Below are 15,429 nucleotides of genomic sequence, written 5' to 3' on the forward strand. Positions count from 1 at the left end.
TAATAGATTCTGAATTCTCTTGAAATCTGAGTTGCATTATTTAACAGTAATGTCAGTGGAAGTGATTTCAATATATGCGGGTACGAAGTTCAAAAATGTTCATTCAGAGGCAGAAAGACCAGAAAGAAGAAACCTGAGTTTTGATGGTATATCCTTAGTCTTAAAACATCTATTAAGTGTAAAACTCATGTTTGCTCCTACATTTTGTATTTGTGCATCTCTTTAGGGAATTATTCTTATTGTCATCATTTGCCTTATAATTTAATGCAATGTACTATAAACCTCCAAATTAGAAGGCATCTTTATTGATTCTTAAAACAACACTGAATGTGTAAGGGACTTGATTTGCAGCATAAAAACAGAAGTCAGAGCAAGCTTCGGGCATGTAAGGCAAGTGTTTTATAATCTCATCATGTCTAGGAACCCCAGTTTCCTTTTTAGTAACAAGAGAGAACACTGCTTTCTTGCTTTACTTCACAAGGTTGTTATAAGAATTACTGGTATAATGTCTCTGAAAGCATTTGGAAGATGGAAAAGGACGACAGAAATGGAAAATGATACAGTCATGAAAATAAGGATAAGGCATATTCTGTCTACTTTAGTTGAAGAGAATTTGCATTTGTTCTGGAGTGCAAATCAAAAGCACTTTGACCTAGAACCTTGGTACCATCTGCTACTGATTTTCCCCTTGGCTTAGTATAACCTACATGCCAGCAGTGTGCGTGCTGTGTATGAATGCCTTATGGAAGGGCTGATGTCAATGTAGGAGTGAGTCCTAGATTCCTGGAGCAGGAAGAAACCATATTAATCCTTCTCTTTTTCAAGGAGAAAAAAACATAGGCTGTGCAATTTTCTCTTAAGACATGGAGCAGATCTGTGACTGGAATCAGGCCCTCCAATTCCCAGATCATGATGGTTGGACCCACTCTCTTCAAAGACAGATTTTTGCTTTTAGCAGATGCTAAACCTTTAGATATTTGTGATCTCTCTCATCTTGTGTCATTTGAATTCTTTGTTCAAGGCCATTTCTAAGGAGAGGAAAACAGAGTTTCTTGTGGAATTCTTCACTGCTGAAAACGAATAACCAAATATATCAAATATATACTTTATTTACAAGGTGCCAATTGGGGGTATGAAAGTAAATAAAAGTATTAACCTCTTTTCCAGTAACTCATGACCTAGTGCAAAGACATGCTCATATCATTGTAACTATGGTAGCACTGTAGCAGAGGAGCATTCCAGTGGTACCTTGAGCTGAGCATGGAGAAGTCAACAAAGGATTTCTGGAGGTGACATTTGAACTGAGCCTTGAAGGATAAGAAGGATTATATCAGGTGGATAGGCAAAGATTGAAGATGAAGTAGGCAAGGGCCAATAAAAGGCCTCATAATCCAGGTTAAGAAATGTAGGCATTATCCAAGAAAAAAAAGCAGATGGTTTTAAACTGGGGAGAGAGTGACCTGATTTGAATTTCAGATCTCTCTGACAACAGTTTAGGGAATGATGGGAGGGATGAGGCTTGAGCAAGGGAGACCAGAAGTCTGTTGAAGTAAACAGGTGAGAATACAGTGGCCTCAACTTGGGTTTCTTAGCTTAGATGTTCTTTCAGGAGAAAACACTAGGCTCTCAAGTCCACATTGGTGTCCTTTGCCCTGGTCACAGCTGCCCTAGAACCCACACTGCTTCTTCCTCTGCATACGCGTTGTATCCAGTCACTGTCTTGTAGTTGAACTAAATTAACTACAAGTAGGTATTTGCCTTATACGAAATTTAACATTTCTGTTCTTACTAAGAACAGAATTAGACATCATTAGACAGAATTGTGCCTAATGATGAGTATCTCCGCTCTTCTTTTACAGAGAACAGAAACCTATTTCCTCAAGAAGCTCAGAGAACCCCAACTCCACCTTTTGTAGGTTGTAGGACATTGGTTTCAGTGTTGTCATGTTGCTTGCATAATCACTCCAACTAAAACGTTAGAGTTGGGAGGTCGGTGGCCATTTCTTGGTACTTAATTCTGTTTTTGTTGAAAATGGCTATTTCCTTATTTAATGAAGATGATGACGCTCATGATGCTGTGTACTTTATTCTGATCCACAGATCTGTCAGTCAATTTTTCTTTTTTTACTTTTTATATTTTTTATTAGCAGTTATGCACATCTTGTCATACTTGCCTCTCTCCTTCAGGATAAACTCCAAGAAATGGAACTGCAGCATCAACTGGGGCAAACATTTTTTTTTTAACTTTTTATTTTATATTGGAGTATAGCCAATTAACAATGTTGTGATAGTTTCAGGTGCACAGCAAAGCAACTCAGCCATACATATACATGTATCCATTCTCCTCCAAACTCCCCTCCCATCCCGGCTGCCACATAACATTGAGCAGAGGTCCCTGTGCTATACAGTAGGTCCTTGTTGGTTATCCATTTAAAATATAACAGTGTGTACATGTTGATCCCAAACTCCCTGACTATCCCTTCCCCGCATCCTTCCCCCCTGGTAACCACAAGTTCATTCTCTGAGTCTGTTTCTTGAACTATCTGTTAGGGCAAGTTCTCCAACATTGTCCTTATTCAAAAAATTTTGGCTCTTTTCATGTATTTTCTATTCCAGATGAATTTTAGAAATAGCCTCTCTAGTCCCAAGAGTAATTTTGTTGGGACTTTTTTATTGGAATTGCATTACATTTATAAATTAACTGCGGAGAACCATCAACATTAAGATATTGAGTCCTCCTTTTCAGGAACACAGTAGAAGGCACCATATTTAGGTCTTCTTTTATGTCAGTGAAGATTTAGAGTTTTCTTCTCATGCAGGTTGTCTACATTTCTTTTTAGGTTTATTCTTGTGGTTTTAGTTGGTATTGTGAATAGATTTTTTTCAGTTACATTTTCTTATTTTTGAAAATAGTTAAAATTTAAACATAGTAGTATAGAAGAATTGACACAAAAAGTATAGTTCCCTCTCTTAGCCCTCTTCACCTCTTTCCTAAATAAACTACTTTTACTATCCTTTTTTGTAGAGTTTTAGTGTTACTTTCATATCTCTAAATGATGTACTATACTATTTACTGATTTTCAATTTTTGATATTGTCTATTGATTTTATTCTATGGTAGATGAGGAATTAACTCACTTATAATCCCTGTCTCTTAGTTACCCCGTTGCTTACCTTTCTAACTTTAACAATTCTTTTATACTTTCGTGTTCCTTGCCCTGCCAAATAGAAATACTCTATTCTGGGGGCTTCCCTGGTGGCACAGTGGTTAAGAATCTACCTGCCAATGCAGGGGACACGGGTTCGAGCCCTGGTCTGGGAAGATCCCACATGCTGCAGAGCAACTAAGCCCGTGTGCCACAACTACTGAGCCCATGTGCCACAGCTACTGAAGCCCATGCGCCTAGGGCCTGTGCTCCACAACAAGAGAAGCCACTGCAATGAGAAGCCCGTGCACTGCAATGAAGAGTAGCCCCCGCTCGCTGCAACTAGAGAAAGCCCGCGTGCAGCAACAAAGACCCAAAGCAGCCAGAAATAAATAAATAAGTAAATTTTTTTAAAAAAAGAAAGAAATACTCTATTCAGTGATCATAGCACTCCCTCTTACCAATCCTTTCTCTCGGTTATCCCTCCTAACTTTTCTCACGTATAATAATTTTTCCATTCTTTTTCTGTATTTATAAATACTCATTCCATGTTTCAGTAATAGGTTGATTTTAAAAGTTTATTATTTTTGTTGGCTGCATTGGGTCTTCGTTGCTGCACGTGGGCTTTCTCTAGTTGTGGCGAGTGGGGGCTACTCTTCGTTGTGGTAGATTCTCTTGTTGCGGAGCACAGGCTCTTGGCCTGTGGGCTCACTAGTTGTGGATCGCGGGCTCTAGAGCGCAGGCTCAGTAGTTGTGGCGCATGGGCTGAGTTGCTCTGCGGCATGTGGGATCTTCCCAGACCAGGGATCAAACCCATGTCCCCTGGATCGGCAGGTGGATTCTTAACCCCTGCTCCACCAGGGAAGTCCTAGAAAGTTTATTATCAGTAAGCAAAGTTTATATACTCTGATTACATACGTTTACGCAATTTTGACTATATGAATGCTCACCAGAGCAAGGTAATTGCCTAAGTTAACTTTATTTAAGTGTACTACTTCAGAAGTTGGTATATGAGGAAAAGGACAGATTGTGGAGATTTCTTTATCACATGATGGTATCAAATTCATTAGAGAAAATTGAGAACCTGATAATTTGACAACTAGCAGTCTTGATCATAGCTCAATGAGGCAAGTATAGGTATCTCCATTATTGGGGTGAGGAATTTGAGGTGCGGACAGAGAAAAATATTGTAACTTGCCCTAGGTCATAGTGTAATGGGTACAGCTGACATTTGAATCCTGTTGGCTGACTTTGGAGCTCGACTTGCCGTCATGTTCCCTCTCTTAGTGATGATATTATTGTCCTGTAGGTGGTAAGATATGTAGGCAGGAAGCAATCGATTACCTTCTCTGTACAGGGTTCTCTACTGTATCTCTACAGACATCTTGGTTTAACTTCTGCTTTCTGCAGATGTCTTTCCCCAGCCATCAGCCTGGCCTGACATTACCTTGAGTAAAGGGACCTGCAAATGAGTACTTCCTGAGTAAGAAACAGAAAGAATAATGTGTGGTAGATTACATGGGGGTTGGTATAGGGAAGCAGTGGGATAATAATGGTTAGCGTGGGACCAGATCACACAAGGTTTTTGATACGCCCATGAGGAGTTTGGGCTGGATCTAACAAAGAAGGGGAGAGGATGGTAAGCTTTGGAGTGAATGGATGATATAAAAGTGGTATTTTACAGAAAAAAATGGTATTTTAGGAAAAAATAGGATATTTAAGGAGAAAAGAAGTGCTGTGAAGGATTGATTCAACAGCCAAAGATAAAGAGTCCTTCAGTCTACTTGAGAAATTGGTTCAGGTATTTCAAGGCCATGAACACTTGTCACTGAGGTTTTGACGAATGATCTGTTACTGTCTCTAATTACTTGTCAGCAAAACAGAAGCTACCATGAGTGAGCTAGAGTTACTTCAGCTGTCTCTTTGAAGAAAGGTGAATGATTGTTTCTACTGATCTGTTTAAAGAATAAGCCACAGTGGTAGATGTGTGTAACATAAGGTTTCCGTCTAATCCAGTGACCTGTTGCTTCTCACTTTTCTTTAAAATTGATGTCAGTATTGTCTGTCTTTCCCCCAAGGGAGGGTATGAAAAAATAAAATTTGAGAAAATATACAAGCAGGGGTCTGAGGCACCCCCCCCCCTTCAAATGTACAAAATCAGGAGAAGAGATAAGAAGGAACGATGTAAAAGCTGTGAAGAACAATTTTGTTACTTTCCCTTGCATAGTTTCTCTTTGCACATTTTCCCCTCATGTCTAAGTTCTTCATTTGCCCTTTTCTTTTTTCTTTTTTTTTTTTTTTTTTGCGGTACGCGGGCCTTTCACTGCTGTGGCCTCTCCCGTTGCAGAGCACAAGCTCCGGACGCGCAGGCTCAGCGGCCATGGCTCACGGGCCCAGCCGCTCTGCGGCATGTGGGATCTTCCCGGACTGGGGCACAAACCCACGTCCCCTGCATCGGCAGGCAGACTCCGAACCACCGCGCCACCAGGGAAGCCCTGCCCTTTTCTTTATTGTTTATTTTGAATGTCCAAAGTTATGTCCAAAGACTGTTTCAAAAAACAAGCAATATTGATTTTATATTAAGTGCTAAGTGAAATTTCCCCTTGCTTTTCTCACTCCTCAGATATAATTGTGCTTGGTATTTTGGCCTGTGGGTTTGCATCCTTCCAGGAGTGTGTGTTATGTGTGTGCACACATATACAGAAAGGTGTTACATCAGTAGGGAAGGTTTCCTGGGGAATTAAATTTTTATGTAATCAGCAAGGAGGATGAAAAATATAAATTGTGTGGACCGTTCGTAACTTACCTTCCCATCTTTACTTGTTGAGCCCCAGTATGAACATGAGGTAGGACCTCAGCTATTATTTAGCTAGAATTACTTAGTTACTAAGCTAGATTTAGTAACTAAATTCCTCTCATACAATGAGCATTCTCCTGATACTGGGGTTTTAAGGTTAATTTATATTATTTCATCCTTATTCTCTCATTTTTGTACTTTTTATTTACTCATTTCTTTTCTCGGGTTCTCACTGATATTTCGAAAAATGAAGCTCAGAAAATCAAGTAGAGGACTTCCCTGGTGGCGCAGTGGTTGAGAGTCCGCCTGCCGATGCAGGGGACACAGGTTCGTGCCCCGGTCCGGGAAGATCCCACATGCTGCGGAGCGGCTGGGCCCGTGAGCCATGGCCGCTGAGCCTGCGTGTCCGGAGCTTGTGCTCCGCAACGGGAGAGGCCACACAGTGAGAGGCCCGCGTACCGCAAAAAAAAAAAAAACAAAACCCGAAAATCTAGTAGGAAAATGAAAGAAAGCAGGCATGGGGAGCGTAATAAATAGGAATATACAAATTTTGGTGGTGCAGTGGGGGGAAGGGGGGAATCGTGTTTCATATTATTTACCACTTTATTTTCATCTTATTTAAAAAGTTTGGTTGACCGATCTTATTTAATCATGGTGTGTAGTCATTCTGAACTTTAGTTCATATTCTTTCACTATTTACTTTTTTTTCTGTCTCAAATTTATGCCTATTTTCCCCTGAAGATGTGGCAGATGGAAGAAAGATAGGCAGAAAGGAACAAAGGAAGAATAAAACGAATGAAGAATGAAGCTACCCCATTCTTCTTAGGCTTGCATTTCTTTCTTTTTCTACTTTGAGCACTCACTCTTGTTGCTTGTGACCTCTCTTCCACAAAGTCTTCTTTTTTGTTTTTAAACATCCCTGCCCTAGTTTTCTAATTTCCTTTTCTTTTTTTTTTAATAGAAATAAAATTTCGAATGTATTTGATTTATAAAGCCACATGCAAGTCCATGAAGATCAGAATCAGTGGTTGGTATTATTCTGGTTCAGACACGGTTAGCTGTAAGATCTTGGAGCAGTTACCTACCCGTTGTGTTGAGTTAGGGGATCTTTCTAAGATGCTTTCTGTGATTTTTCTCATTCTGAGCTCAGAAGTGTTGTTAAGAACAAAAACAAAGCAACAAAAACATTGGCAGGCTTGGCAGAAGCCATAAGGATCTTGGAGAGCAACAAACTGATGAAAGTTCTAAAGTTATCGACCATTAGTACAAATAGTGGCAGCAGGCCATGGCTAACGTTCTCTTGGGATTTACTGGGTGGATGTGGCCCTTATTTGAAGAGCGAGTTCAATTTTGGTCACTGCATTTAAAAAGGGTGGAAATTGGTGTATGGTAATGGATAGTAACAGAATGGAAAATGGGTTCCTTTAGGAACAGGTCAAGATTAAGGGGCTGAACATACTGTTTCTTGGTTGAACAATTCAGTTTTGTAATTCTGCGGTTACTAGCTATTTATTTACCTTTTTATACTTCTTAACTTCTTCATTTGACTAATGTGTGTTTTCTTCTATCTGTAATCTTATTTTATTAAATTTAAGTTTAATTTTTATTTTATATTGGAGTATAGTTGATTTAAAATGTGTTAGTTTCAGGTGTACAGCAAAGTGATTCAGTTATACATATTCATATATCCACTCTTTTTCAGATTCTTTTCCCATATAGGTCATCACAGAATATTGAGTAGAGTTCCCTGTGCTATACAGTAGGTCCTTGTTGATTATTTTATATATAGTAGTGTGCATATGTTAATGTGGGTTTTTTTTATGCCATTGTTTTGTGCTACTCCTTTATTCTTCTGGACACAATTCCACGTTTACACTCCTTTCTTCAATTTCTTTATTTTCTCATTTATTCAATGCATAATTTATTTTCCTTGTTCTTTTATTCGTATTGCTGGGACCTTCCCCCATTCTCACATTTTTAACTTTACCATTTCTTTATTTCTTTGTACGCTTTAATGAGACACAAGGGAAACTGGTGGCAGGGAGAGCACAGGATTTCTCCAGTGCAGTGGTACACTGGGGGAGAATGTGGGATCTGGAATAAAATAGCAGCAAAATGGGCTTCCCTGGTGGCGCAGTGGTTGAGAGTACGCCTGCCGATGCAGGGGACACGGGTTCGTGCCTCGGTCTGGGAGGATCCCACATGCCGCGGTCGGCTGGGCCCGTGAGCCATGACCGCTGAGCCTGCACGTCCGGAGGCTGTGCTCCGCAACGGGAGAGGCCACAGCAGTGAGAGGCCCGCGTACCACACACACACAAAAAAAAAGTAGCAAAAAACAACCAAAAGTTCTAATAGCAGCTTAGCCTTTTAGGTAATCACCTGGGTCAATTTCTCTGGCACTTTTTTCCTCATTTAACAAATACGGATTCCATGCATTTCAAAGAGTTGTGAGGATTAAATGAGAAGATGTGTGCAACTAGTCTTGCCCAGTGCTTGGTACCTAGGGCTTCAGTGAATGTTGCATCCCTCCCCTAATAATACACGCTGGCTCATTTCAGTACCTGTGTTCTACACACCCCTCATCTGTGTCCCCTCCTTCCTTTCTCTCAGTGTTGACAACCTTTATCAGTTTCTATTTGTATTTTTCCACTCATTCTTGGGTACTTACCCTTTTAGGTACCTACTATGTAACCAAAACCAAAAATAAGTCAAGCATTGATAAAAGTATGCAAGAAAAAACCTAAGGAAGCAATAAGTTAAATAAAGTTGATTGTAATTAGCAAAACAGGTTTTTAATTTAGAAACAGATTACCCACTCAATTCTGATAGTCATAGCTCAGCTACAGTATGCAGTATCACTTGGGAAGTATCCCCTGAGAAAAATTAATATTTGATTGTTCGTGCTGATTTCTTCATGTTAAGTCTTTCAAATCCAGAAGTTGCTCTGCTTCTAGTCACTAAGACCAATTGTATAAATTAAGCATCCTGTCACCTTAAAGATAACTTCTAAATGTTATGCATTTAGGATCTTCCACAGATGAAACAGGATGTTTTTTAAAAAATACAAGGAAGAGAACTAAAAAATTGTTTAACTGTGTTTTCAAAAATTAAATGAGAGGTTTGTTTTTTGTTTTTGCCTAACCTGACTGGCAAAGGATAAAAAAAAAGATATCCAGTGTCAGTAGAGGTGTGGGAAAATGGACATTTTTATACATAGCTAGTGGGAATCTGAATTAGTATTTCTGGAGGGCAGTTTGACCCTTGGTAAAGAGTCTTTGTTTTTTTTTAACTTTGTAAAACTACTTGCACATTTTCATAGATATATCTATCAATAGGAATGTATTACAGTAATTTATTTGTAATACCAAGAAAAGGGGAACAACCTAAATGTGCACTAGGAAATAACTGATTTTTGAAAAATAACACATCTGTATCGTGGGGCAGTGCAGCTACTCACAATGATGTGAAGATCTTTTGATGTGAGGAGATTTCCCATGGTTATATTCATTGGAAAATATTATATTCCTATTTTTCTTAATGCCTACATATATGTGCATAAAAAGGGCAAAATAAGTTCAGAAGTTTATGCCTCAAAGTTACAATACTATTCACCTTTGACTATGGGATTATGTATGTTTTATTTTCTTCTCAGTTCTTCATACATTTATAATTAGCACATATTACATTTATAATCAGAAAAAGACCCTAAAAATCAAGTTATGAAAAGAACAATCTTCCGCTAGCTCACAGCTCTGCTCTGATTATGCCAGGACTATCCTGAGACTGTTGAGTTGGTCTCACCGCCTCGAGCCTATTCTTCCTCTGGTTGGGTGTACTAATGGCACTTCTCTTATTTTGGGCTGTCTCTTTTTCTCTCCAAGTCCTTCTTTAGGGTTGTAGACAAGTCCCTTCCCAGTGCTTATCTTTTTTTTTTTTTTTTTTCCGGTACGCGGGCCTCTCACTGTTGTGGCCTCTCCCGTTGCGGAGCACAGGCTCCGGAAGCGCAGGCTCAGCGGCCATGGCTCACGGGCCTAGCCGTTCAGCGGCGTGTGGGATCTTCCCGGACCGTGGCATGAACCCGTGTCCCCTGCATCGCCAGGCGGACTCTCAACCACTGCGCCACCAGGGAAGCCCCTCCAGGGAAGCCCCTCCAGTGCTTATCTTTGCTGGCTCTCCTTCCACTGCTTTGCTAATTTGCTATCTAACCATTTAGAACAATTTGTACTTTCTTAAACGCACCCCTTGCTTATTCTGATATATCTCTTGTCTGAAATATGATCTCTTCTGCTTCATCAGCCTGATAAACACAGCATTTACATCTCTTCTATAGCTGAGTGCAAACAGCACTGGACCTGGGCACAGGCTGCATTTGTTAAGGGAGTTTCTGTAACAGATAAAGCTCTGTATCTCAGTGGCTTAATGCAAATTTCCTGCAGCCTTCATAGTCTAATAATGCAGATGTCTCTGGTTGGGTGGCTCTCTTCCAGGTGGTGGTTCATGGACTCAGACTCTTTCAATTTTGTGGTTCTGCTTTTGTCAACATGTGACTTACAAGGTTGCCTTAGGGGTGTCTCCTTCTCAGACAACTGAAAAGTGTAAAGGAAGTAGAGAATCATGTACAGGAGATTTTTATGAGGAAGTTTTAAGGGGCAAGGTGGAAATTCTACTGGCCAGAACCCAAGCACATGGACATACCTAACTGCAGAGGAGCCTGGGAAATGTAATCTGGTGTGTGCCCTGGTAGAAGAGGAAATTACTTTTGGTGAACACATAGTAATCTTTGCCTATTATGCAGAAGCTCAGATCCTACCTCCACTCCTTGTTGTGGGATGACTTAAAGTTCTTTATTTGAGCTTCAGTTTTCTCACTTATAAAATGAGGATAATAAGACCTACCCACTGCAAAGAGTTGGTATGAGGATTAAACTTTGAGTCATTATATATGAAATAGCTTCATTATTTCTGAAATGTTACACAGATACAAGGGGGAAGATTTCACCAACACAGATATCTCTGTTTTGCATTAAAGAATGTACCCGACCTGTGGATTAGACCACGAATTAGCAAATTACATCCTGTGGGCCAATCTGACCTGCTGCCTGTTTTTGTAAATAAAGCTTTATTGGAACACAGCCATGTTCAATAGTGTACATATTTTCTAAGGATGTATTTATACTACAAGCAAAGTTGAGTGATTGCCACAGAGACTGTATGGCCCACAAAGCCTAAAACATTTACTATACAGCTCTTTACAGAAAATGTCTGCTGACCTTTGGACTAGACTGTGAGTGTCTGAGGTCTCACTCATTTGATATTCAGTGTAGTGTCTGAGATGTAGCAGATGCTCAGGGAATCTTTACCGAGCGTCTGAAATCTCTTTTTAGAGCCCTGCAGCTCAGAGATTATGCAGCCGGAAGGCAACTTTAGGAGGAAGGATGCCTGTCTGTCAGAGTAGATGAGCACTGTAGGTTCCTTTGCACTCTTTGAATAGCCAAAGAGCAAAAATAATCAGGCACCCTGAGTGCAGGCCCAGCTGAATCCCCTCTACTATGCTGCCTTTGCCAGGCTCTTTTCTGAACAGAAGCAAATGCTCTTTCTCATCATTATAATTGGTCCAATCATCAAACTGTTTATGGTGCATCACTATTCAACTCATTATCGCTGGCAAATACTAAGTGAGTGATTATTGCAGGGAGTAAAAGGCAGAATAAGGGAGTTGACTGAGGAATGCTTTTATTTTACAAGTGCACTGTCTCATGAATGTTTGCTTTTGCTTGCTATGAAGCCTGACTTTTGCAAGTTTGAAGACATGACAGCCTGAACAATGGTAGTGCAAAGTTGATAATAACTCTTTTCTTCTAATGATTGGCAAATTAACAGTGTATATAAGGGACTTCCCTGGTGGTCCAGTGGTTAAGACTGCACTCCTAATGCAGGGGGCCCGGCTTCAATCCCTGGTCAGGGAACTAGATCCCTCATGCCACAACTAAAAAGATCCCACATGCCGCAACTAAGACCTGGAGCAGCCAAATATATATATATATATATATATATATATATATCAGTCAGTACAAATTTAGCATTTAGCACATAGAGATATTACGCTAGGTAATGGAGAGGAAGTTCACTGAACTAACATTTATTAACTGCCGAGTAGCTGTTATGCACCATGCATTGGACTAGGTGCCAAGAATAGTAGGATAAATAAGCCAGAGTCTCTGCTTGAGGCACATACAGCTTAGTGGGAGAAGATACACAAAGAATTGGCAGATCTCCTTACCTTTGAGAGATAGGGAGAATTTTCCTGGGAGATGATATTTTTATAGACATCAATATCTGGAGCAGCAGTCTATGCAACTGGAATAATCAGGAGGTGGAAAACTTTGGCTAGGTTATGGAAAGTGAAGGAGAGGGGCAGAAGAGGAAAGAGAAAAAAAAGTATAAGATTTCATGAGTTAGTTAGTGATAGAACTGGGTCAAGATTTACTTCTCCATGCCTATTCTTAGTTACCCAAACCTAACCAAAGGCACTTGTCTAAGTTGATTAAATCACACGTTACAAAAGGGATGTTTTTACAGCTATGTATAGTACATATGTATTTGTAGCTTTTTCTCATTTTTGTTTTGCACAGTTGTATTTTATAGTATAATCTTTGTAAAACTTGGCCATTGAAAATACGAGGATAGGAGATTGGTTCAAGATGGCGGAGTAGAAGGACGTGCTCTCACTCCCTCTTGCGAGAGGACCGGAATCACAACTAACTGCTGAACAATCATCGGCAGGAAGACACTGGAACTCACCAAAAAAGATACCCCACATCCAAAGACTAAGGAGAAGCCACAATGAGACGGTAGGAGGGGTGCAATCACAATAAAAACAAACCCCAAAACTGGAGAACACTTATACCACAGAAGTCCACCCACTGGAGTGAAGGTTCTGAGCCCCACGTCAGGCTTCCCAACCTGGCGGTCCGGCAATGGGAGGAGGAATTCGTAGAGAATCAGACTTTGAAGGCCAGCAGGATTTGATTGCAGGACTTCGACAGGGACAGACAGAGACTCCACTCTTGGAGGGCACACACAAAGTAGTGTGCGCATTGGGACCCAGGGGAAGGAGCAGTGACCCCATAGGAGACTGGACCAGACCTACCTGCTAGTGTTGGTGGGTCTCCTGCAGAGGTGGGGTGTGGCTGTGTCTCACCGTGAGGACAAGGACACTGGCAGCAGAAGTTCTGCGAAGTACTCCTTAGCATGAGCACTCCTAGAGTCCACCATTAGCCCCACCAAAGAGCCCGGGTAGGCTCCACTGTTGGGTGGCCTCAGGCCAAACAACTAACAGAGAGGGAACCCAGCCCCACCCATCAGCAGGCAAGCAGATTAAAGTTTTACTGAGCTCTGCCCACCAGAGCAACAGCCAGCTCTACCCACCACCAGTCTCTCCCATCAGGAAACTTGCACAAGCCTTTTAGATAGCCTCATCCTCCAGAGGGCAGACAACAGAAGCAAGAAAAACTACAATCCTGAAGCCTGTGGAACAAAAACCACATTCATAGAAAGATAGACAAGATGAAAAGGCAGAGGGCTATGTACCAAATGAAGGAACAAGACAAAACCCCAGAAAAACAACTAAATGAAGTGGAGATAGGCAATCTTCCAGAAAAATAATTCAGAATAATGATAGTGAAGATGATCCAGGACATCGAAAAAGAATAGAGGCAAAGCTTGAGAAGTTGAAAGAAATGTTTAACAAAGACCTAGAAGAATTAAAGAACAAACAAAGAGATGACCAATACAATAACTGAAATGAAAAATACACTAGGAGGAATCAGTAGCAGAATAACTGAGGCAGAAGAACGGATAAGTGACCTGGAAGACAGAATGGTGGAATTCACTGCTGCAGAACAGAATAAAGAAAAAAGAATGAAAAGAAATGAAGACAGCCTAAGAAACCTCTGGGACAACATTAAACGCAACAATATTCGCATTATACAGGTCCCAGAAGGAGAAGAGAGAGATAAAGGACCCGAGAAAATATTTGAAGAGATTATAGTCGAAAACTTCCCTAACATAGGAAAGGAAATAGCCACCCAAGTCCAGGAAGGGCAGAGAGTCCTAGGCAGGATAAACCCAAAGAGAAACACGCCAAGACGCTTAGTAATCGAATTGGCAAAAATTAAAGAAAATTATCGAAAGCCGCAAGGGAAAAACGACAAAAAACATACAAGGCAACTCCCATAAGGTTAAGAGCTGATTTCTCAGCAGAAACTCTACAAGCCAGAAGGGAGTGGCATGACATATTTAAGGTGATGAAAGGGAAGAAACTACAACCAAGATTACTCTCCCCGGCAAGGATCTCATTCAGATTCAATGGAGAAATCAAAAGCTTTACAGAAAAGCAAAGCTAAGAGAATTCAGCACCACCAAACCAGCTCTACAACAAATGCTAAAGGAACTTCTCTAAGTGGGAAACACAAGAGAAGAAAAGGACCTACAAAAACAAACCCAAAACAATTAAGAAAATGCTCACAGGAACATACATATCGATAATTACCTTAAACGTGAATGGATTAAATGCTCCAACCAAAAGACACAGGCTCGCTGAATGGATACAAAAGCAAGACCCATCTATATGCTGCCTACAAGAGACCTATTTCAGACCTAGAGACACATACAGACTGAAAGGGAATGGAAAAAGATATTCCATGCAAGTGGAAATCAAAAGAAAGCTGGAGTAGCAATACTCATATCAGATAAAATAGACTTTTAAAAATAGAATGTTACAAGAGACAAGGAAGGACACTACACAGTGATCAAGGGATCAATCCAAGAAGAAGATATAACAATTATAAATATATATGCACCCAACATAGGAGCACCTCAATACATAAGGCAACTACTAACAGCTATAAGAGAGGAAATCGACAGTAACACAATAAGAGTGAGGGACTGTAACACCTCACTTACACCAATGGACAGATCATCCAAACAAAATTAATAAGGATATACAAGCTTTAAATGATACAATAGACCAGATAGATTTAATTGCTATTTCTAGGACATTCCATTCCAAAACAGCAGATTACACTTTCTTCTCAAGTGCACACAGAACATTCTCCAGGATAGATCACATCTTGGGTCACAAATCAAGCCTCAGTAAATTTAAGAAAATTGAAATCATATCAAGCATCTTTTCTGACCATAATGCTATGAGGTAAGAAATCAATTACAGGGAAAAAAACATAAAAAACACAAACACATGGAGGCGAAACAATACATTACTAAATCACCAAGAAATCACTGAAGAAATCAAAGAGGAAATCAAAAAATACCTAGAGACAAATGACAATGAAAACACGACGATCCAAAACCTATGGGATGCAGCAAACGCAGTTCTAAGAGAGAAGTTTATAGCAATACAATCCTACCTCAAGAAACAACAAACATCTCAAGAAAACAATCTAACCTTACACCTAAAGGAACTACAGAAC

The 15,429-nt window shown here is 40.2% G+C and overlaps 1 protein-coding gene across 1 annotated transcript in view; it reads left to right on the plus strand.

Moving 5' to 3' along the window:
* The window catches only part of PLCH1 (phospholipase C eta 1), a 235,274-nt gene that overhangs the window by 49,417 nt on the left and 170,428 nt on the right, over positions 1-15,429 (plus strand). The gene's annotated exons all lie outside the window — the stretch shown is intronic.

This window comes from Leucopleurus acutus (assembly GCF_964270905.1).
Source record: "Leucopleurus acutus genome assembly, chromosome: 5".
NCBI lineage: Eukaryota > Metazoa > Chordata > Mammalia > Artiodactyla > Delphinidae > Leucopleurus > Leucopleurus acutus.